We start from the raw sequence: 18912 nt of genomic DNA, 5'->3' as shown, positions 1-18912 counted from the left end.
AAGACTGCCCCAGGCGCATGTTTGTGTTAAAGAATTCCCTCCAGCAGCGTAAAAGGCTTACTTTGGCGGATGTAGTGGCAGCCAAGCCAATGACAGAGATTGGGCTCCCTAATTCTGAAATGCCTTCGGAACAGCAACAAGAAATTCGCTCTGATGACTTTCCGGTTCTGGTTCGGAGAGAAATAGGTGCGTTGCCCCCTGCAAAACTCGATGCCGCGACCAATAAGAGGCGCAGAACTTGTGACAGCAGTGGCTCTGATAACGACACCTCTAGTGCGAATGAGACCGCGAAAAAGGACGATCGGGAATCCGGCTCGGAAGCGAAAGCTCCAATCGGTGAGGCTATTGTGGACGCTTTTCCTCCCACAATTTCAAGTGCCGATACTTCCGTGGCAGTTAAGCAGTTGCCGCTGGCTAGTGCCTTAGAACTTCCGCTACAGCCAACTCAGGCCGACCAACCTGTACGTGTGGCTCACATTCCTGCAGGAAGTACACACACAGAGGCCTGTGATGGTGGTATACAAACATCTCCGAGCGCCGACGGTACACATCACGTGGCAGCCGCTTCGGTTCAGGACTCACAACAAGGGGAATGTCAACAACTCCAGGAAATATTACACACACAGCTGTCCGGGTCTGTCGGTGACAACAAACAGCTGCGGGCAGAGAATGTTGCCAAACAGGCTGATAGTGCGAGTGATAGTTCTGCTGCTCGCTCGCCGGCGGTGTCGCCGCGTGCCATCCCTTCGCGGGATGTGCCGGGAGAGCAGCTTGACATCACCCACGACCCTCCCACGCCGCCAGCTGCAGAGGTGCTCCACAGTGTCCGCCCCAGGATCCGAGTGCAACCTAATGTAAATGCTGTGCGTAAAAAGAGTAAGAACAAAGACGCACGAATACAACTCAGTGACGTCACAGACACGAATTTCCCGGCCACAAATATGGAATGGCATGAAGATGTTGCCCTTTAAAGATATTTGCTCCTTCCGCCTCTTCCACGTACTGTCATAATGTCGCAGGCCTATACGATCACGACATTAAATATTAATAAAATCCGGTCGGAGGTGAAACTGAGTGCCTTAAAACAATATCTCTATGAGTCGGGAACAGATATCGCTCTTTTGCAGGAGGTGGCCATGCCACACTTAACTCTTCCTGGTTTTGTTGCTATTACCAATTTTTCCCCCGACTCGAACGTGGGGACTGCCATCTTACTTAGAGAAGGCGTTCCCGCCACTCAGGTTGACAAGTTAGATTCCGGTAGAGGTGTGGGTGTCACCGTCTTTGGCGTCACCATCATTAACTTGTACGCGCCTTCTGGCAGTACCTATAGGGCGGAACGAGCAAACTTTTTTAAGGAACAAATCATCTATTTGTTACGGAAAAATCCCGAACGTGTTATCATTGGAGGTGATTTTAATTGTGTTTTATCCCAGAAAGATCAGTCCCCGAATTTTAATTATTCGCCTGAATTAAAGCGTCTCGTGACCGACCTCAAGCTGAAAGACGCGTGGGAAATTAGGTACCCGACCTTGGTACGATTCACACACATCGTCGCGAATTCCTGCAGCAGAATTGACAGGATTTATGTTTCCGACGTTTTAGAGAATGTCTTGTTACAAATTGAAACAATACCCTCCAGCTTCTCTGATCACAGTGGTGTCGTTGCGTGCCTGAATTTGCTGCCACAACCAACGCGTTGGTATAAAAATCAATGGAACTTGAACGTCTCCTTATTAACGGATGCTGACCTAGAGGCGGCGGTGCGACGCGCTTGGGAGCAGTGCTTGCGCACTACCGCAAACTTTCGTAGCACCATAGCGTGGTGGACTCAGCATGCAAAACCCAAACTGCGAAAAGTTGTTATATTCTTCGGTATTGAAAGAGCAGCCGCGATAAAGAAGACGATGGAGTTCTACTACACTATCTTACGCGACCTCTGTGATAGAGCCGACGCCGCGCACACCAGAATAGACGACATTCGAAAAATAAAGGCGAAATTAATCAATCTTAAGAGGATGCAACTGGAAGGTCTTAAGATCAAATCTAAAGTGAAGTCGGTCAGGGACGATGAAACAGCCGCTCTATACCACCTTGTCAAACATGCTAAGAACAGAAGGAGGACTTTTATTGAGGCCCTGAAACTCGGTGATGGCACGACTGTCGACACCCAGCGAGAGATTATCAAGGCACTACACGACTATTTTGTTGACACCTACACGTCAGCGGCTACTCATGACGGCTGTTATGACGAACTGTTTAGTGCCATTTCCTCTACTATAACTAGAGAAGACAATGACACAATTTCATTAGAATTTAGTAATAAAGATGTTTTGGAGATTGTCTGCCACTCGCCGATCAGGAAGTCCCCTGGTCCTGACGGATTACCCATTGAATTTTACAGGAGGTATTGGCACATCATCGGGGACAAAATCACCCAATTAGTGAACGAAGTTTTTCAAGGGAAGCCTATACCACTTGCCTTTAAGGAATGCACAATTGTGCTTATCCCTAAAGGCAGAGGTACCAAAAATATCGCCAACTTCCGCCCCATTTCATTGTTAAACTCCGATTATAAAATAGTCGCCCGTGCAATCAACACGCGAATGATGCCCCTCACTGCTAAATTCATTGGACGTCAGCAGACATGTGCCTTCGGGAGAACTGTATTGCAAACGGCAGCTTTTTACCGGGATATCATTGCGTTAACGAACGCCAGTAACGTGAAGTGTGGGCTGATCTTTCTGGACTTTTTTAAAGCCTTTGACCTCGTCGCTCACGAGTACCTCCTTGAAACCATGAAAAGATTCGGTTTCTTGCAGAACGCGATTGACATGATCACAAACATGGCACTGGGGATCAACGCAAGGCTTTCTGTCAACTCGCAACTAACCCAACCGATTCAAATCAACAGAGGGATTCCACAAGGCAGCCCTTTGTCCATGTTACTTTTTGTTCTTTCACTCGAACCTCTGTTACTCCAACTGCAGGCGAAACTCACAGGGCTAACACTTTCAGGAGAAAAAACTGTCGTAGGCGCCTATGCCGACGACGTGGGTGTGGTTGTCCGCAATGAGAATGATGTCACCACTTTAGCGGCTCACCTCCAGCAATACTGTTTGGCGTCGGGGGCTAAATTGAATGACAAGAAAAGTAAATTTATTAACCTCTGTGGCCTCCAGCATTTGCGAGTTGGCTACGCTCAGGAAGTCAGCGTCCACAAGGCTCTCGGCATCATATTGACGGCGTCCTCTTTAAAGATGGCGGCGGCAAACTGGAGGGAAATTGTGCGTAAACTTAACGGTGCTCTCATTGACAATTCCCACAGAAGCCTCAATCAATTTGATCGGATTCATCTGGTCAACTCCTGTATTTTATCCAAAGCCTTCTACACGGCGCAGCTCCTGCCACTGCCTGCAGTCATTGCTAAGCAAATTATGTCGAAGGTGACCAATTTTATTTGGAGAGGGGAAATTTTTCGCGTGTCTGCCAAAACTGCGACACTCCACCCCCAGAATGGAGGGATGGGATTAGTAGATATCAAGGTGAAAGCGATGGCTCTCTATGTTACAAGGACGACCGCTATAATTAACAATGATCCTTCTGGCATTACAGCGCAATTATTCACTGCCGTCAGGCCGCAAAGTCTTGACCCACCGCTGAATATTCAGCCCATCAGTTATCGGCTAAAACATATCAGAGATTATTACCTTTCACGGAGCTACATCAGTAAAGAGGTCATAAACTCTCAACGTTTAACTGCACAAGCCATAATAGCGGACTGGAGACAACACGAAGGAACGAATCCTTTGGCAACGAAGCTCGGTGGCATGAACTGGGATATTGTCTGGCGCAATGTCAGTTCCCGTGTCCTCAGTTCCGATGCTCGCACTGCCTGGTACAAAGCCATCAATGATGTGGTTAGCACGAACGAGAGGTTACATAAAATCGGGCTCAGTGACACCCCTCTCTGTCGTCGCTGCCAACTGACGGATACAGTTATCCACCGTTACACCTGCGGGGACCGTCTCCAGAACTGGGTTTGGCTTCGACAAAAAATAGCTCTTCTTACCAGGACTACAACCGCCAATGTTTCGTCAGCACTACTGTCTCGTCCTGATGTGCATTTTTATCCGCAGACGAAAAACAATGCAGTTTTGTGGTTGCTGGGTACCTATTCCAGCTACGTCTTTAATAATTTTGGCGGTGACAATTATTTGGAATTCAAGATGTTTATGGATATCGAATTCGCCAAAACATGTACGTACCAGAATCATGGGAAACTCTTCGGCAATATGCTTAAAATAGCGTTTCATCGCATGGGTATCGGATAGGTCAACTGAGTGTGACGGGGTGAGGCCGGGCCGCGGGACACCAGTAGTGCCGCGAAGAGGCCCCACTGCTTCTGTGTCGCGTCCGGACTCCCCCTCACACTGCGGCCTTCACTGACTCGCTGGACACTGGCTACAGGAACTTTCATTGAGTGAGATACGAAGCTGTGTTTATGTTACGTTTATTCTTCGAGCAGCACTTCTACTATGCCCAAGGGCGAAGTCTTTTCGTTGTCTTTTTCACCATTCCAATTTCTTTTCATAGAAGGTTACGGGTTTCGTTAAAAAAAAAAAAAAAAAAAAAAAAAAAAAAAAAAAAAAAAGTGGCGCAATTGGCTAGCGCACGGTCCTTATAAGGCAGTAGCCGTGAGCAATGCCGGGGTTGTGAGTTCGAGCCTCACATGGGGCATACTTTTACCAATTGTTCCTTTTTTTATGTGCTCTCGTTGTGTCTTTACATTTGCTTTTTTTTACTGCTGTGTGGAAATGACCGAGGTGGTCAATCGGCGTTTTCAGTTTCAAGTTGGTTGATGTGGTGCATTCCAGGTACGGCTTTCCATGACGCACGGGTCGAATTACTTTAAATTTGAAGTTAAGGTTCTTGCTTTTACTAGTTTTTCTAGGGATGTTTTTTCTTTTTTCTCTTTTCCCTTTTTTTCCCCCGTATGTGTGCTGTTCGCTGCATACCAATACATTCCGTTGCATTACTTTGGAGGGATTTATTCAAAAAAAAAAAAAAAAAAAAAAGTGGCGCAATTGGTTAGCGCACGGTACTTATAAGGCAGTAGCCGTGAGCAATGCCGGGGTTGTGAGTTCGAGCCTCACCTGGGGCATACTTTTATTTCTTAGCAGCTGTCTCTGACAGCAACAGGAGGCTAGGTTTGAGATGTATCAGCTATTTGAGTAACATAATTGTGCATTCGAGACGCTAGCTGCGTCTTCCTCGGTAGTATAGTGGTTAGTATCCCCGCCTGTCACGCGGGAGACCGGGGTTCGATTCCCCGCCGGGGAGGCACATCCGATTTTTAATTGCTACTCTTTCACTCGCCGAACTTAGTGTAGGACGTTTGCGGCTACTAGCATCATATCTCTCGCACACAGGCACCTGTCTACAGCGCATCCTCGGTAGTATAGTGGTTAGTATCCCCGCCTGTCACGCGGGAGACCGGGGTTCGATTCCCCGCCGGGGAGATGCGATTTTTATCTCACAAACCTGTTCGAGTGTTGCGCGTATGGGGGTCGTAAGAGCATTAACTTTGCGATCAAGAAGTGTAGTTGGTGCAAAATCTTAAAAAATGCTACATCTTAGGAAGTGGTTCTCGCATTCTTCACACTTCAGAATTACTGGGTTTGCTGTTAACGCTGAATCAAGGCACCCCAGCCGACGCTGTGGGCGTAATAATCGAGCTCGACACAGTCTGCAAAAGAAATAATTTTAGCAGAGCGTGGTTTCGATCCACGGACCTCTGGGTTATGGGCCCAGCACGCTTCCACTGCGCCACTCTGCTGGCTGGGGTTGCGCTGGCTCTTCGCCACGTGACGTGGGACACTTGGAAAGCGTTGTCTGCGTCGCTTTCACACGCCTGTACTTAATTGCGTATCATCTCCCACAGCTCTCAGCTTGACTTGTCTCGACTTTGCTCGACTGACGCTACGCTGACGCTTGCAGGCTGCGATATTTACCACGATCGACTCGACATGCAGCTGCGAGATGCACAGGAGTAACAAAGCACTCCACGATGCGGCGACATACGAAATCCACTGCCCAGCTACGCGTCGGCAACCAACAAAATGCCGACCCTGCCAGGATTCGAACCTGGAATCTTCTGATCCGTAGTCAGACGCGTTATCCGATGCGCCACAGGGCCAGTGGCAGCATTACTTTCTACGAGGCAAGTGCAATTGGCGAAGAAACGTGTTCTCCATGGCTGAGCAAGCTCCCAAGGAAGGTACCTCTCGTCCAGCTGCGTGGCCGCAGTGCGCCTGCAGAGCTTAGAGCTTGCCACGCATCTGCTCTCGCTGTTCGACAGGTAGCAGAAGGCAAGGCGCGCGTTTTCCCGCGTTTTCTCGACGACCAGAGCCGGTTGATGTGCATGTAAGCGTAGCATATGGAACAAGAATAGCACGAAGCATTGGTAGTCAGGTGCCAAAGTCGCAGTATGGCATCAGGTGGCGATCGTATGTTTCTGTGGCCACCACTGGTTTGCAGCAAAGTGAATACCGCTAACTGAGAGCACTGTGTCGTAGCCCCAGTGGCGCAATTGGTTAGCGCACGGTACTTATAAGGCAGTAGCCGTGAGCAATGCCGGGGTTGTGAGTTCGAGCCTCACCTGGGGCATACTTTTATTTCTTAGCAGCTGTCTCTGACAGCAACAGGAGGCTAGGTTTGAGATGTATCAGCTATTTGAGTAACATAATTGTGCATTCGAGACGCTAGCTGCGTCTTCCTCGGTAGTATAGTGGTTAGTATCCCCGCCTGTCACGCGGGAGACCGGGGTTCGATTCCCCGCCGGGGAGGCACATCCGATTTTTAATTGCTACTCTTTCACTCGCCGAACTTAGTGTAGGACGTTTGCGGCTACTAGCATCATATCTCTCGCACACAGGCACCTGTCTACAGCGCATCCTCGGTAGTATAGTGGTTAGTATCCCCGCCTGTCACGCGGGAGACCGGGGTTCGATTCCCCGCCGGGGAGATGCGATTTTTATCTCACAAACCTGTTCGAGTGTTGCGCGTATGGGGGTCGTAAGAGCATTAACTTTGCGATCAAGAAGTGTAGTTGGTGCAAAATCTTAAAAAATGCTACATCTTAGGAAGTGGTTCTCGCATTCTTCACACTTCAGAATTACTGGGTTTGCTGTTTACGCTGAATCAAGGCACCCCAGCCGACGCTGTGGGCGTAATAATCGAGCTCGACACAGTCTGCAAAAGAAATAATTTTAGCAGAGCGTGGTTTCGATCCACGGACCTCTGGGTTAGGGGCCCAGCACGCTTCCACTGCGCCACTCTGCTGGCTGGGGTTGCGCTGGCTCTTCGCCACGTGACGTGGGACACTTGGAAAGCGTTGTCTGCGTCGCTTTCACACGCCTGTACTTAATTGCGTATCATCTCCCACAGCTCTCAGCTTGACTTGTCTCGACTTTGCTCGACTGACGCTACGCTGACGCTTGCAGGCTGCGATATTTACCACGATCGACTCGACATGCAGCTGCGAGATGCACAGGAGTAACAAAGCACTCCACGATGCGGCGACATACGAAATCCACTGCCCAGCTACGCGTCGGCAACCAACAAAATGCCGACCCTGCCAGGATTCGAACCTGGAATCTTCTGATCCGTAGTCAGACGCGTTATCCGATGCGCCACAGGGCCAGTGGCAGCATTACTTTCTACGAGGCAAGTGCAATTGGCGAAGAAACGTGTTCTCCATGGCTGAGCAAGCTCCCAAGGAAGGTACCTCTCGTCCAGCTGCGTGGCCGCAGTGCGCCTGCAGAGCTTAGAGCTTGCCACGCATCTGCTCTCGCTGTTCGACAGGTAGCAGAAGGCAAGGCGCGCGTTTTCCCGCGTTTTCTCGACGACCAGAGCCGGTTGATGTGCATGTAAGCGTAGCATATGGAACAAGAATAGCACGAAGCATTGGTAGTCAGGTGCCAAAGTCGCAGTATGGCATCAGGTGGCGATCGTATGTTTCTGTGGCCACCACTGGTTTGCAGCAAAGTGAATACCGCTAACTGAGAGCACTGTGTCGTAGCCCCAGTGGCGCAATTGGTTAGCGCACGGTACTTATAAGGCAGTAGCCGTGAGCAATGCCGGGGTTGTGAGTTCGAGCCTCACCTGGGGCATACTTTTATTTCTTAGCAGCTGTCTCTGACAGCAACAGGAGGCTAGGTTTGAGATGTATCAGCTATTTGAGTAACATAATTGTGCATTCGAGACGCTAGCTGCGTCTTCCTCGGTAGTATAGTGGTTAGTATCCCCGCCTGTCACGCGGGAGACCGGGGTTCGATTCCCCGCCGGGGAGGCACATCCGATTTTTAATTGCTACTCTTTCACTCGCCGAACTTAGTGTAGGACGTTTGCGGCTACTAGCATCATATCTCTCGCACACAGGCACCTGTCTACAGCGCATCCTCGGTAGTATAGTGGTTAGTATCCCCGCCTGTCACGCGGGAGACCGGGGTTCGATTCCCCGCCGGGGAGATGCGATTTTTATCTCACAAACCTGTTCGAGTGTTGCGCGTATGGGGGTCGTAAGAGCATTAACTTTGCGATCAAGAAGTGTAGTTGGTGCAAAATCTTAAAAAATGCTACATCTTAGGAAGTGGTTCTCGCATTCTTCACACTTCAGAATTACTGGGTTTGCTGTTAACGCTGAATCAAGGCACCCCAGCCGACGCTGTGGGCGTAATAATCGAGCTCGACACAGTCTGCAAAAGAAATAATTTTAGCAGAGCGTGGTTTCGATCCACGGACCTCTGGGTTATGGGCCCAGCACGCTTCCACTGCGCCACTCTGCTGGCTGGGGTTGCGCTGGCTCTTCGCCACGTGACGTGGGACACTTGGAAAGCGTTGTCTGCGTCGCTTTCACACGCCTGTACTTAATTGCGTATCATCTCCCACAGCTCTCAGCTTGACTTGTCTCGACTTTGCTCGACTGACGCTACGCTGACGCTTGCAGGCTGCGATATTTACCACGATCGACTCGACATGCAGCTGCGAGATGCACAGGAGTAACAAAGCACTCCACGATGCGGCGACATACGAAATCCACTGCCCAGCTACGCGTCGGCAACCAACAAAATGCCGACCCTGCCAGGATTCGAACCTGGAATCTTCTGATCCGTAGTCAGACGCGTTATCCGTTGCGCCACAGGGCCAGTGGCAGCATTTCTTTCTACGAGGCAAGTGCAATTGGCGAAGAAACGTGTTCTCCATGGCTGAGCAAGCTCCCAAGGAAGGTACCTCTCGTCCAGCTGCGTGGCCGCAGTGCGCCTGCAGAGCTTAGAGCTTGCCACGCATCTGCTCTCGCTGTTCGACAGGTAGCAGAAGGCAAGGCGCGCGTTTTCCCGCGTTTTCTCGACGACCAGAGCCGGTTGATGTGCATGTAAGCGTAGCATATGGAACAAGAATAGCACGAAGCATTGGTAGTCAGGTGCCAAAGTCGCAGTATGGCATCAGGTGGCGATCGTATGTTTCTGTGGCCACCACTGGTTTGCAGCAAAGTGAATACCGCTAACTGAGAGCACTGTGTCGTAGCCCCAGTGGCGCAATTGGTTAGCGCACGGTACTTATAAGGCAGTAGCCGTGAGCAATGCCGGGGTTGTGAGTTCGAGCCTCACCTGGGGCATACTTTTATTTCTTAGCAGCTGTCTCTGACAGCAACAGGAGGCTAGGTTTGAGATGTATCAGCTATTTGAGTAACATAATTGTGCATTCGAGACGCTAGCTGCGTCTTCCTCGGTAGTATAGTGGTTAGTATCCCCGCCTGTCACGCGGGAGACCGGGGTTCGATTCCCCGCCGGGGAGGCACATCCGATTTTTAATTGCTACTCTTTCACTCGCCGAACTTAGTGTAGGACGTTTGCGGCTACTAGCATCATATCTCTCGCACACAGGCACCTGTCTACAGCGCATCCTCGGTAGTATAGTGGTTAGTATCCCCGCCTGTCACGCGGGAGACCGGGGTTCGATTCCCCGCCGGGGAGATGCGATTTTTATCTCACAAACCTGTTCGAGTGTTGCGCGTATGGGGGTCGTAAGAGCATTAACTTTGCGATCAAGAAGTGTAGTTGGTGCAAAATCTTAAAAAATGCTACATCTTAGGAAGTGGTTCTCGCATTCTTCACACTTCAGAATTACTGGGTTTGCTGTTAACGCTGAATCAAGGCACCCCAGCCGACGCTGTGGGCGTAATAATCGAGCTCGACACAGTCTGCAAAAGAAATAATTTTAGCAGAGCGTGGTTTCGATCCACGGACCTCTGGGTTATGGGCCCAGCACGCTTCCACTGCGCCACTCTGCTGGCTGGGGTTGCGCTGGCTCTTCGCCACGTGACGTGGGACACTTGGAAAGCGTTGTCTGCGTCGCTTTCACACGCCTGTACTTAATTGCGTATCATCTCCCACAGCTCTCAGCTTGACTTGTCTCGACTTTGCTCGACTGACGCTACGCTGACGCTTGCAGGCTGCGATATTTACCACGATCGACTCGACATGCAGCTGCGAGATGCACAGGAGTAACAAAGCACTCCACGATGCGGCGACATACGAAATCCACTGCCCAGCTACGCGTCGGCAACCAACAAAATGCCGACCCTGACAGGATTCGAACCTGGAATCTTCTGATCCGTAGTCAGACGCGTTATCCGTTGCGCCACAGGGCCAGTGGCAGCATTTCTTTCTACGAGGCAAGTGCAATTGGCGAAGAAACGTGTTCTCCATGGCTGAGCAAGCTCCCAAGGAAGGTACCTCTCGTCCAGCTGCGTGGCCGCAGTGCGCCTGCAGAGCTTAGAGCTTGCCACGCATCTGCTCTCGCTGTTCGACAGGTAGCAGAAGGCAAGGCGCGCGTTTTCCCGCGTTTTCTCGACGACCAGAGCCGGTTGATGTGCATGTAAGCGTAGCATATGGAACAAGAATAGCACGAAGCATTGGTAGTCAGGTGCCAAAGTCGCAGTATGGCATCAGGTGGCGATCGTATGTTTCTGTGGCCACCACTGGTTTGCAGCAAAGTGAATACCGCTAACTGAGAGCACTGTGTCGTAGCCCCAGTGGCGCAATTGGTTAGCGCACGGTACTTATAAGGCAGTAGCCGTGAGCAATGCCGGGGTTGTGAGTTCGAGCCTCACCTGGGGCATACTTTTATTTCTTAGCAGCTGTCTCTGACAGCAACAGGAGGCTAGGTTTGAGATGTATCAGCTATTTGAGTAACATAATTGTGCATTCGAGACGCTAGCTGCGTCTTCCTCGGTAGTATAGTGGTTAGTATCCCCGCGTGTCACGCGGGAGACCGGGGTTCGATTCCCCGCCGGGGAGGCACATCCGATTTTTAATTGCTACTCTTTCACTCGCCGAACTTAGTGTAGGACGTTTGCGGCTACTAGCATCATATCTCTCGCACACAGGCACCTGTCTACAGCGCATCCTCGGTAGTATAGTGGTTAGTATCCCCGCCTGTCACGCGGGAGACCGGGGTTCGATTCCCCGCCGGGGAGATGCGATTTTTATCTCACAAACCTGTTCGAGTGTTGCGCGTATGGGGGTCGTAAGAGCATTAACTTTGCGATCAAGAAGTGTAGTTGGTGCAAAATCTTAAAAAATGCTACATCTTAGGAAGTGGTTCTCGCATTCTTCACACTTCAGAATTACTGGGTTTGCTGTTAACGCTGAATCAAGGCACCCCAGCCGACGCTGTGGGCGTAATAATCGAGCTCGACACAGTCTGCAAAAGAAATAATTTTAGCAGAGCGTGGTTTCGATCCACGGACCTCTGGGTTATGGGCCCAGCACGCTTCCACTGCGCCACTCTGCTGGCTGGGGTTGCGCTGGCTCTTCGCCACGTGACGTGGGACACTTGGAAAGCGTTGTCTGCGTCGCTTTCACACGCCTGTACTTAATTGCGTATCATCTCCCACAGCTCTCAGCTTGACTTGTCTCGACTTTGCTCGACTGACGCTACGCTGACGCTTGCAGGCTGCGATATTTACCACGATCGACTCGACATGCAGCTGCGAGATGCACAGGAGTAACAAAGCACTCCACGATGCGGCGACATACGAAATCCACTGCCCAGCTACGCGTCGGCAACCAACAAAATGCCGACCCTGCCAGGATTCGAACCTGGAATCTTCTGATCCGTAGTCAGACGCGTTATCCGTTGCGCCACAGGGCCAGTGGCAGCATTTCTTTCTACGAGGCAAGTGCAATTGGCGAAGAAACGTGTTCTCCATGGCTGAGCAAGCTCCCAAGGAAGGTACCTCTCGTCCAGCTGCGTGGCCGCAGTGCGCCTGCAGAGCTTAGAGCTTGCCACGCATCTGCTCTCGCTGTTCGACAGGTAGCAGAAGGCAAGGCGCGCGTTTTCCCGCGTTTTCTCGACGACCAGAGCCGGTTGATGTGCATGTAAGCGTAGCATATGGAACAAGAATAGCACGAAGCATTGGTAGTCAGGTGCCAAAGTCGCAGTATGGCATCAGGTGGCGATCGTATGTTTCTGTGGCCACCACTGGTTTGCAGCAAAGTGAATACCGCTAACTGAGAGCACTGTGTCGTAGCCCCAGTGGCGCAATTGGTTAGCGCACGGTACTTATAAGGCAGTAGCCGTGAGCAATGCCGGGGTTGTGAGTTCGAGCCTCACCTGGGGCATACTTTTATTTCTTAGCAGCTGTCTCTGACAGCAACAGGAGGCTAGGTTTGAGATGTATCAGCTATTTGAGTAACATAATTGTGCATTCGAGACGCTAGCTGCGTCTTCCTCGGTAGTATAGTGGTTAGTATCCCCGCCTGTCACGCGGGAGACCGGGGTTCGATTCCCCGCCGGGGAGGCACATCCGATTTTTAATTGCTACTCTTTCACTCGCCGAACTTAGTGTAGGACGTTTGCGGCTACTAGCATCATATCTCTCGCACACAGGCACCTGTCTACAGCGCATCCTCGGTAGTATAGTGGTTAGTATCCCCGCCTGTCACGCGGGAGACCGGGGTTCGATTCCCCGCCGGGGCGATGCGATTTTTATCTCACAAACCTGTTCGAGTGTTGCGCGTATGGGGGTCGTAAGAGCATTAACATTGCGATCAAGAAGTGTAGTTGGTGCAAAATCTTAAAAAATGCTACATCTTAGGAAGTGGTTCTCGCATTCTTCACACTTCAGAATTACTGGGTTTGCTGTTAACGCTGAATCAAGGCACCCCAGCCGACGCTGTGGGCGTAATAATCGAGCTCGACACAGTCTGCAAAAGAAATAATTTTAGCAGAGCGTGGTTTCGATCCACGGACCTCTGGGTTATGGGCCCAGCACGCTTCCACTGCGCCACTCTGCTGGCTGGGGTTGCGCTGGCTCTTCGCCACGTGACGTGGGACACTTGGAAAGCGTTGTCTGCGTCGCTTTCACACGCCTGTACTTAATTGCGTATCATCTCCCACAGCTCTCAGCTTGACTTGTCTCGACTTTGCTCGACTGACGCTACGCTGACGCTTGCAGGCTGCGATATTTACCACGATCGACTCGACATGCAGCTGCGAGATGCACAGGAGTAACAAAGCACTCCACGATGCGGCGACATACGAAATCCACTGCCCAGCTACGCGTCGGCAACCAACAAAATGCCGACCCTGCCAGGATTCGAACCTGGAATCTTCTGATCCGTAGTCAGACGCGTTATCCGTTGCGCCACAGGGCCAGTGGCAGCATTTCTTTCTACGAGGCAAGTGCAATTGGCGAAGAAACGTGTTCTCCATGGCTGAGCAAGCTCCCAAGGAAGGTACCTCTCGTCCAGCTGCGTGGCCGCAGTGCGCCTGCAGAGCTTAGAGCTTGCCACGCATCTGCTCTCGCTGTTCGACAGGTAGCAGAAGGCAAGGCGCGCGTTTTCCCGCGTTTTCTCGACGACCAGAGCCGGTTGATGTGCATGTAAGCGTAGCATATGGAACAAGAATAGCACGAAGCATTGGTAGTCAGGTGCCAAAGTCGCAGTATGGCATCAGGTGGCGATCGTATGTTTCTGTGGCCACCACTGGTTTGCAGCAAAGTGAATACCGCTAACTGAGAGCACTGTGTCGTAGCCCCAGTGGCGCAATTGGTTAGCGCACGGTACTTATAAGGCAGTAGCCGTGAGCAATGCCGGGGTTGTGGGTTCGAGCCTCACCTGGGGCATACTTTTATTTCTTAGCAGCTGTCTCTGACAGCAACAGGAGGCTAGGTTTGAGATGTATCAGCTATTTGAGTAACATAATTGTGCATTCGAGACGCTAGCTGCGTCTTCCTCGGTAGTATAGTGGTTAGTATCCCCGCCTGTCACGCGGGAGACCGGGGTTCGATTCCCCGCCGGGGAGGCACATCCGATTTTTAATTGCTACTCTTTCACTCGCCGAACTTAGTGTAGGACGTTTGCGGCTACTAGCATCATATCTCTCGCACACAGGCACCTGTCTACAGCGCATCCTCGGTAGTATAGTGGTTAGTATCCCCGCCTGTCACGCGGGAGACCGGGGTTCGATTCCCCGCCGGGGAGATGCGATTTTTATCTCACAAACCTGTTCGAGTGTTGCGCGTATGGGGGTCGTAAGAGCATTAACTTTGCGATCAAGAAGTGTAGTTGGTGCAAAATCTTAAAAAATGCTACATCTTAGGAAGTGGTTCTCGCATTCTTCACACTTCAGAATTACTGGGTTTGCTGTTAACGCTGAATCAAGGCACCCCAGCCGACGCTGTGGGCGTAATAATCGAGCTCGACACAGTCTGCAAAAGAAATAATTTTAGCAGAGCGTGGTTTCGATCCACGGACCTCTGGGTTATGGGCCCAGCACGCTTCCACTGCGCCACTCTGCTGGCTGGGGTTGCGCTGGCTCTTCGCCACGTGACGTGGGACACTTGGAAAGCGTTGTCTGCGTCGCTTTCACACGCCTGTACTTAATTGCGTATCATCTCCCACAGCTCTCAGCTTGACTTGTCTCGACTTTGCTCGACTGACGCTACGCTGACGCTTGCAGGCTGCGATATTTACCACGATCGACTCGACATGCAGCTGCGAGATGCACAGGAGTAACAAAGCACTCCACGATGCGGCGACATACGAAATCCACTGCCCAGCTACGCGTCGGCAACCAACAAAATGCCGACCCTGCCAGGATTCGAACCTGGAATCTTCTGATCCGTAGTCAGACGCGTTATCCGTTGCGCCACAGGGCCAGTGGCAGCATTTCTTTCTACGAGGCAAGTGCAATTGGCGAAGAAACGTGTTCTCCATGGCTGAGCAAGCTCCCAAGGAAGGTACCTCTCGTCCAGCTGCGTGGCCGCAGTGCGCCTGCAGAGCTTAGAGCTTGCCACGCATCTGCTCTCGCTGTTCGACAGGTAGCAGAAGGCAAGGCGCGCGTTTTCCCGCGTTTTCTCGACGACCAGAGCCGGTTGATGTGCATGTAAGCGTAGCATATGGAACAAGAATAGCACGAAGCATTGGTAGTCAGGTGCCAAAGTCGCAGTATGGCATCAGGTGGCGATCGTATGTTTCTGTGGCCACCACTGGTTTGCAGCAAAGTGAATACCGCTAACTGAGAGCACTGTGTCGTAGCCCCAGTGGCGCAATTGGTTAGCGCACGGTACTTATAAGGCAGTAGCCGTGAGCAATGCCGGGGTTGTGAGTTCGAGCCTCACCTGGGGCATACTTTTATTTCTTAGCAGCTGTCTCTGACAGCAACAGGAGGCTAGGTTTGAGATGTATCAGCTATTTGAGTAACATAATTGTGCATTCGAGACGCTAGCTGCGTCTTCCTCGGTAGTATAGTGGTTAGTATCCCCGCCTGTCACGCGGGAGACCGGGGTTCGATTCCCCGCCGGGGAGGCACATCCGATTTTTAATTGCTACTCTTTCACTCGCCGAACTTAGTGTAGGACGTTTGCGGCTACTAGCATCATATCTCTCGCACACAGGCACCTGTCTACAGCGCATCCTCGGTAGTATAGTGGTTAGTATCCCCGCCTGTCACGCGGGAGACCGGGGTTCGATTCCCCGCCGGGGAGATGCGATTTTTATCTCACAAACCTGTTCGAGTGTTGCGCGTATGGGGGTCGTAAGAGCATTAACTTTGCGATCAAGAAGTGTAGTTGGTGCAAAATCTTAAAAAATGCTACATCTTAGGAAGTGGTTCTCGCATTCTTCACACTTCAGAATTACTGGGTTTGCTGTTAACGCTGAATCAAGGCACCCCAGCCGACGCTGTGGGCGTAATAATCGAGCTCGACACAGTCTGCAAAAGAAATAATTTTAGCAGAGCGTGGTTTCGATCCACGGACCTCTGGGTTATGGGCCCAGCACGCTTCCACTGCGCCACTCTGCTGGCTGGGGTTGCGCTGGCTCTTCGCCACGTGACGTGGGACACTTGGAAAGCGTTGTCTGCGTCGCTTTCACACGCCTGTACTTAATTGCGTATCATCTCCCACAGCTCTCAGCTTGACTTGTCTCGACTTTGCTCGACTGACGCTACGCTGACGCTTGCAGGCTGCGATATTTACCACGATCGACTCGACATGCAGCTGCGAGATGCACAGGAGTAACAAAGCACTCCACGATGCGGCGACATACGAAATCCACTGCCCAGCTACGCGTCGGCAACCAACAAAATGCCGACCCTGCCAGGATTCGAACCTGGAATCTTCTGATCCGTAGTCAGACGCGTTATCCGTTGCGCCACAGGGCCAGTGGCAGCATTTCTTTCTACGAGGCAAGTGCAATTGGCGAAGAAACGTGTTCTCCATGGCTGAGCAAGCTCCCAAGGAAGGTACCTCTCGTCCAGCTGCGTGGCCGCAGTGCGCCTGCAGAGCTTAGAGCTTGCCACGCATCTGCTCTCGCTGTTCGACAGGTAGCAGAAGGCAAGGCGCGCGTTTTCCCGCGTTTTCTCGACGACCAGAGCCGGTTGATGTGCATGTAAGCGTAGCATATGGAACAAGAATAGCACGAAGCATTGGTAGTCAGGTGCCAAAGTCGCAGTATGGCATCAGGTGGCGATCGTATGTTTCTGTGGCCACCACTGGTTTGCAGCAAAGTGAATACCGCTAACTGAGAGCACTGTGTCGTAGCCCCAGTGGCGCAATTGGTTAGCGCACGGTACTTATAAGGCAGTAGCCGTGAGCAATGCCGGGGTTGTGAGTTCGAGCCTCACCTGGGGCATACTTTTATTTCTTAGCAGCTGTCTCTGACAGCAACAGGAGGCTAGGTTTGAGATGTATCAGCTATTTGAGTAACATAATTGTGCATTCGAGACGCTAGCTGCGTCTTCCTCGGTAGTATAGTGGTTAGTATCCCCGCCTGTCACGCGGGAGACCGGGGTTCGATTCCCCGCCGGGGAGGCACATCCGATTTTTAATTGCTACTCTTTCACTCGCCGAACTTAGTGTAGGACGTTTGCGGCTACTAGCATCATATCTCTCGCACACAGGCACCTGTCTACAGCGCATCCTCGGTAGTATAGTGGTTAGTATCCCCGCCTGTCACGCGGGAGACCGGGGTTCGATTCCCCGCCGGGGAGATGCGATTTTTATCTCACAAACCTGTTCGAGTGTTGCGCGTATGGGGGTCGTAAGAGCATTAACTTTGCGATCAAGAAGTGTAGTTGGTGCAAAATCTTAAAAAATGCTACATCTTAGGAAGTGGTTCTCGCATTCTTCACACTTCAGAATTACTGGGTTTGCTGTTAACGCTGAATCAAGGCACCCCAGCCGACGCTGTGGGCGTAATAATCGAGCTCGACACAGTCTGCAAAAGAAATAATTTTAGCAGAGCGTGGTTTCGATCCACGGACCTCTGGGTTATGGGCCCAGCACGCTTCCACTGCGCCACTCTGCTGGCTGGGGTTGCGCTGGCTCTTCGCCACGTGACGTGGGACACTTGGAAAGCGTTGTCTGCGTCGCTTTCACACGCCTGTACTTAATTGCGTATCATCTCCCACAGCTCTCAGCTTGACTTGTCTCGACTTTGCTCGACTGACGCTACGCTGACGCTTGCAGGCTGCGATATTTACCACGATCGACTCGACATGCAGCTGCGAGATGCACAGGAGTAACAAAGCACTCCACGATGCGGCGACATACGAAATCCACTGCCCAGCTACGCGTCGGCAACCAACAAAATGCCGACCCTGCCAGGATTCGAACCTGGAATCTTCTGATCCGTAGTCAGACGCGTTATCCGTTGCGCCACAGGGCCAGTGGCAGCATTTCTTTCTACGAGGCAAGTGCAATTGGCGAAGAAACGTGTTCTCCATGGCTGAGCAAGCTCCCAAGGAAGGTACCTCTCGTCCAGCTGCGTGGCCGCAGTGCGCCTGCAGAGCTTAGAGCTTGCCACGCATCTGCTCTCGCTGTTCGACAGGTAGCAGAAGGCAAGGCGCGCGTTTTCCCGCGTTTTCTCGACGACCAGAGCCGGTTGATGTGCATGTAAGCGTAGCATATGGAACAAGAATAGCACGAAGCATTGGTAGTCAGGTGCCAAAGTCGCAGTATGGCATCAGGTGGCGATCGTATGTTTCTGTGGCCACCACTGGTTTGCAGCAAAGTGAATACCGCTAACTGAGAGCACTGTGTCGTAGCCCCAGTGGCGCAATTGGTTAGCGCACGGTACTTATAAGGCAGTAGCCGTGAGCAATGCCGGGGTTGTGAGTTCGAGCCTCACCTGGGGCATACTTTTATTTCTTAGCAGCTGTCTCTGACAGCAACAGGAGGCTAGGTTTGAGATGTATCAGCTATTTGAGTAACATAATTGTGCATTCGAGACGCTAGCTGCGTCTTCCTCGGTAGTATAGTGGTTAGTATCCCCGCCTGTCACGCGGGAGACCGGGGTTCGATTCCCCGCCGGGGAGGCACATCCGATTTTTAATTGCTAC

General features: G+C 51.5%; 46 non-coding genes across 46 annotated transcripts; 28 read left to right on the top strand and 18 right to left on the bottom strand.

Annotated features, from left to right (window-relative positions):
- The first annotated feature begins 5271 nt into the window (after positions 1 to 5271).
- On the top strand, positions 5272 to 5343 carry Trnad-guc (transfer RNA aspartic acid (anticodon GUC)). Its single transcript has one exon. It is a non-coding gene; the product is annotated as a tRNA-Asp (tRNA).
- Positions 5344 to 5450: 107 nt separating this feature from the next.
- Positions 5451 to 5522, top strand: Trnad-guc (transfer RNA aspartic acid (anticodon GUC)). Its single transcript has one exon. It is a non-coding gene; the product is annotated as a tRNA-Asp (tRNA).
- A 245-nt stretch (positions 5523 to 5767) lies between these two features.
- Trnam-cau (transfer RNA methionine (anticodon CAU)) lies at positions 5768 to 5839 on the bottom strand. The gene has a single exon. It is a non-coding gene; the product is annotated as a tRNA-Met (tRNA).
- Positions 5840 to 6126: 287 nt separating this feature from the next.
- On the bottom strand, positions 6127 to 6199 carry Trnar-acg (transfer RNA arginine (anticodon ACG)). Its single transcript has one exon. It is a non-coding gene; the product is annotated as a tRNA-Arg (tRNA).
- A 378-nt stretch (positions 6200 to 6577) lies between these two features.
- On the top strand, positions 6578 to 6669 carry Trnai-uau (transfer RNA isoleucine (anticodon UAU)). Its single transcript is given in 2 exon segments — positions 6578 to 6615; positions 6634 to 6669. It is a non-coding gene; the product is annotated as a tRNA-Ile (tRNA).
- A 107-nt stretch (positions 6670 to 6776) lies between these two features.
- Trnad-guc (transfer RNA aspartic acid (anticodon GUC)) lies at positions 6777 to 6848 on the top strand. Its single transcript has one exon. It is a non-coding gene; the product is annotated as a tRNA-Asp (tRNA).
- A 107-nt stretch (positions 6849 to 6955) lies between these two features.
- Positions 6956 to 7027, top strand: Trnad-guc (transfer RNA aspartic acid (anticodon GUC)). The gene has a single exon. It is a non-coding gene; the product is annotated as a tRNA-Asp (tRNA).
- Positions 7028 to 7272: 245 nt separating this feature from the next.
- On the bottom strand, positions 7273 to 7344 carry Trnar-ccu (transfer RNA arginine (anticodon CCU)). The gene has a single exon. It is a non-coding gene; the product is annotated as a tRNA-Arg (tRNA).
- A 287-nt stretch (positions 7345 to 7631) lies between these two features.
- Positions 7632 to 7704, bottom strand: Trnar-acg (transfer RNA arginine (anticodon ACG)). Its single transcript has one exon. It is a non-coding gene; the product is annotated as a tRNA-Arg (tRNA).
- Positions 7705 to 8082: 378 nt separating this feature from the next.
- Positions 8083 to 8174, top strand: Trnai-uau (transfer RNA isoleucine (anticodon UAU)). Its single transcript is given in 2 exon segments — positions 8083 to 8120; positions 8139 to 8174. It is a non-coding gene; the product is annotated as a tRNA-Ile (tRNA).
- Positions 8175 to 8281: 107 nt separating this feature from the next.
- On the top strand, positions 8282 to 8353 carry Trnad-guc (transfer RNA aspartic acid (anticodon GUC)). Its single transcript has one exon. It is a non-coding gene; the product is annotated as a tRNA-Asp (tRNA).
- Positions 8354 to 8460: 107 nt separating this feature from the next.
- On the top strand, positions 8461 to 8532 carry Trnad-guc (transfer RNA aspartic acid (anticodon GUC)). The gene has a single exon. It is a non-coding gene; the product is annotated as a tRNA-Asp (tRNA).
- Positions 8533 to 8777: 245 nt separating this feature from the next.
- Positions 8778 to 8849, bottom strand: Trnam-cau (transfer RNA methionine (anticodon CAU)). Its single transcript has one exon. It is a non-coding gene; the product is annotated as a tRNA-Met (tRNA).
- A 287-nt stretch (positions 8850 to 9136) lies between these two features.
- On the bottom strand, positions 9137 to 9209 carry Trnar-acg (transfer RNA arginine (anticodon ACG)). Its single transcript has one exon. It is a non-coding gene; the product is annotated as a tRNA-Arg (tRNA).
- Positions 9210 to 9587: 378 nt separating this feature from the next.
- On the top strand, positions 9588 to 9679 carry Trnai-uau (transfer RNA isoleucine (anticodon UAU)). Its single transcript is given in 2 exon segments — positions 9588 to 9625; positions 9644 to 9679. It is a non-coding gene; the product is annotated as a tRNA-Ile (tRNA).
- Positions 9680 to 9786: 107 nt separating this feature from the next.
- Trnad-guc (transfer RNA aspartic acid (anticodon GUC)) lies at positions 9787 to 9858 on the top strand. The gene has a single exon. It is a non-coding gene; the product is annotated as a tRNA-Asp (tRNA).
- A 107-nt stretch (positions 9859 to 9965) lies between these two features.
- Trnad-guc (transfer RNA aspartic acid (anticodon GUC)) lies at positions 9966 to 10037 on the top strand. Its single transcript has one exon. It is a non-coding gene; the product is annotated as a tRNA-Asp (tRNA).
- Positions 10038 to 10282: 245 nt separating this feature from the next.
- Positions 10283 to 10354, bottom strand: Trnam-cau (transfer RNA methionine (anticodon CAU)). Its single transcript has one exon. It is a non-coding gene; the product is annotated as a tRNA-Met (tRNA).
- Positions 10355 to 10641: 287 nt separating this feature from the next.
- On the bottom strand, positions 10642 to 10714 carry Trnar-acg (transfer RNA arginine (anticodon ACG)). The gene has a single exon. It is a non-coding gene; the product is annotated as a tRNA-Arg (tRNA).
- Positions 10715 to 11092: 378 nt separating this feature from the next.
- Positions 11093 to 11184, top strand: Trnai-uau (transfer RNA isoleucine (anticodon UAU)). The gene is given in 2 exon segments: positions 11093 to 11130; positions 11149 to 11184. It is a non-coding gene; the product is annotated as a tRNA-Ile (tRNA).
- A 107-nt stretch (positions 11185 to 11291) lies between these two features.
- On the top strand, positions 11292 to 11363 carry Trnad-guc (transfer RNA aspartic acid (anticodon GUC)). Its single transcript has one exon. It is a non-coding gene; the product is annotated as a tRNA-Asp (tRNA).
- Positions 11364 to 11470: 107 nt separating this feature from the next.
- On the top strand, positions 11471 to 11542 carry Trnad-guc (transfer RNA aspartic acid (anticodon GUC)). Its single transcript has one exon. It is a non-coding gene; the product is annotated as a tRNA-Asp (tRNA).
- Positions 11543 to 11787: 245 nt separating this feature from the next.
- Trnam-cau (transfer RNA methionine (anticodon CAU)) lies at positions 11788 to 11859 on the bottom strand. The gene has a single exon. It is a non-coding gene; the product is annotated as a tRNA-Met (tRNA).
- Positions 11860 to 12146: 287 nt separating this feature from the next.
- On the bottom strand, positions 12147 to 12219 carry Trnar-acg (transfer RNA arginine (anticodon ACG)). Its single transcript has one exon. It is a non-coding gene; the product is annotated as a tRNA-Arg (tRNA).
- Positions 12220 to 12597: 378 nt separating this feature from the next.
- Positions 12598 to 12689, top strand: Trnai-uau (transfer RNA isoleucine (anticodon UAU)). Its single transcript is given in 2 exon segments — positions 12598 to 12635; positions 12654 to 12689. It is a non-coding gene; the product is annotated as a tRNA-Ile (tRNA).
- Positions 12690 to 12796: 107 nt separating this feature from the next.
- Positions 12797 to 12868, top strand: Trnad-guc (transfer RNA aspartic acid (anticodon GUC)). Its single transcript has one exon. It is a non-coding gene; the product is annotated as a tRNA-Asp (tRNA).
- A 107-nt stretch (positions 12869 to 12975) lies between these two features.
- On the top strand, positions 12976 to 13047 carry Trnad-guc (transfer RNA aspartic acid (anticodon GUC)). The gene has a single exon. It is a non-coding gene; the product is annotated as a tRNA-Asp (tRNA).
- A 245-nt stretch (positions 13048 to 13292) lies between these two features.
- Positions 13293 to 13364, bottom strand: Trnam-cau (transfer RNA methionine (anticodon CAU)). Its single transcript has one exon. It is a non-coding gene; the product is annotated as a tRNA-Met (tRNA).
- A 287-nt stretch (positions 13365 to 13651) lies between these two features.
- Trnar-acg (transfer RNA arginine (anticodon ACG)) lies at positions 13652 to 13724 on the bottom strand. The gene has a single exon. It is a non-coding gene; the product is annotated as a tRNA-Arg (tRNA).
- A 378-nt stretch (positions 13725 to 14102) lies between these two features.
- Trnai-uau (transfer RNA isoleucine (anticodon UAU)) lies at positions 14103 to 14194 on the top strand. The gene is given in 2 exon segments: positions 14103 to 14140; positions 14159 to 14194. It is a non-coding gene; the product is annotated as a tRNA-Ile (tRNA).
- Positions 14195 to 14301: 107 nt separating this feature from the next.
- On the top strand, positions 14302 to 14373 carry Trnad-guc (transfer RNA aspartic acid (anticodon GUC)). Its single transcript has one exon. It is a non-coding gene; the product is annotated as a tRNA-Asp (tRNA).
- Positions 14374 to 14480: 107 nt separating this feature from the next.
- Trnad-guc (transfer RNA aspartic acid (anticodon GUC)) lies at positions 14481 to 14552 on the top strand. The gene has a single exon. It is a non-coding gene; the product is annotated as a tRNA-Asp (tRNA).
- A 245-nt stretch (positions 14553 to 14797) lies between these two features.
- On the bottom strand, positions 14798 to 14869 carry Trnam-cau (transfer RNA methionine (anticodon CAU)). The gene has a single exon. It is a non-coding gene; the product is annotated as a tRNA-Met (tRNA).
- A 287-nt stretch (positions 14870 to 15156) lies between these two features.
- Positions 15157 to 15229, bottom strand: Trnar-acg (transfer RNA arginine (anticodon ACG)). Its single transcript has one exon. It is a non-coding gene; the product is annotated as a tRNA-Arg (tRNA).
- Positions 15230 to 15607: 378 nt separating this feature from the next.
- Positions 15608 to 15699, top strand: Trnai-uau (transfer RNA isoleucine (anticodon UAU)). Its single transcript is given in 2 exon segments — positions 15608 to 15645; positions 15664 to 15699. It is a non-coding gene; the product is annotated as a tRNA-Ile (tRNA).
- A 107-nt stretch (positions 15700 to 15806) lies between these two features.
- On the top strand, positions 15807 to 15878 carry Trnad-guc (transfer RNA aspartic acid (anticodon GUC)). Its single transcript has one exon. It is a non-coding gene; the product is annotated as a tRNA-Asp (tRNA).
- Positions 15879 to 15985: 107 nt separating this feature from the next.
- On the top strand, positions 15986 to 16057 carry Trnad-guc (transfer RNA aspartic acid (anticodon GUC)). The gene has a single exon. It is a non-coding gene; the product is annotated as a tRNA-Asp (tRNA).
- A 245-nt stretch (positions 16058 to 16302) lies between these two features.
- On the bottom strand, positions 16303 to 16374 carry Trnam-cau (transfer RNA methionine (anticodon CAU)). The gene has a single exon. It is a non-coding gene; the product is annotated as a tRNA-Met (tRNA).
- Positions 16375 to 16661: 287 nt separating this feature from the next.
- On the bottom strand, positions 16662 to 16734 carry Trnar-acg (transfer RNA arginine (anticodon ACG)). Its single transcript has one exon. It is a non-coding gene; the product is annotated as a tRNA-Arg (tRNA).
- Positions 16735 to 17112: 378 nt separating this feature from the next.
- Positions 17113 to 17204, top strand: Trnai-uau (transfer RNA isoleucine (anticodon UAU)). Its single transcript is given in 2 exon segments — positions 17113 to 17150; positions 17169 to 17204. It is a non-coding gene; the product is annotated as a tRNA-Ile (tRNA).
- Positions 17205 to 17311: 107 nt separating this feature from the next.
- On the top strand, positions 17312 to 17383 carry Trnad-guc (transfer RNA aspartic acid (anticodon GUC)). The gene has a single exon. It is a non-coding gene; the product is annotated as a tRNA-Asp (tRNA).
- Positions 17384 to 17490: 107 nt separating this feature from the next.
- Positions 17491 to 17562, top strand: Trnad-guc (transfer RNA aspartic acid (anticodon GUC)). The gene has a single exon. It is a non-coding gene; the product is annotated as a tRNA-Asp (tRNA).
- Positions 17563 to 17807: 245 nt separating this feature from the next.
- Trnam-cau (transfer RNA methionine (anticodon CAU)) lies at positions 17808 to 17879 on the bottom strand. The gene has a single exon. It is a non-coding gene; the product is annotated as a tRNA-Met (tRNA).
- A 287-nt stretch (positions 17880 to 18166) lies between these two features.
- Trnar-acg (transfer RNA arginine (anticodon ACG)) lies at positions 18167 to 18239 on the bottom strand. The gene has a single exon. It is a non-coding gene; the product is annotated as a tRNA-Arg (tRNA).
- Positions 18240 to 18617: 378 nt separating this feature from the next.
- Trnai-uau (transfer RNA isoleucine (anticodon UAU)) lies at positions 18618 to 18709 on the top strand. Its single transcript is given in 2 exon segments — positions 18618 to 18655; positions 18674 to 18709. It is a non-coding gene; the product is annotated as a tRNA-Ile (tRNA).
- Positions 18710 to 18816: 107 nt separating this feature from the next.
- Positions 18817 to 18888, top strand: Trnad-guc (transfer RNA aspartic acid (anticodon GUC)). Its single transcript has one exon. It is a non-coding gene; the product is annotated as a tRNA-Asp (tRNA).
- Positions 18889 to 18912: the final 24 nt, after the last annotated feature.

This window comes from Schistocerca serialis, chromosome 9 (assembly GCF_023864345.2).
Source record: "Schistocerca serialis cubense isolate TAMUIC-IGC-003099 chromosome 9, iqSchSeri2.2, whole genome shotgun sequence".
Classification (NCBI taxonomy): Eukaryota; Metazoa; Arthropoda; class Insecta; order Orthoptera; family Acrididae; genus Schistocerca; species Schistocerca serialis.
This window is presented reverse-complemented; position numbering and strand designations above follow the sequence as displayed.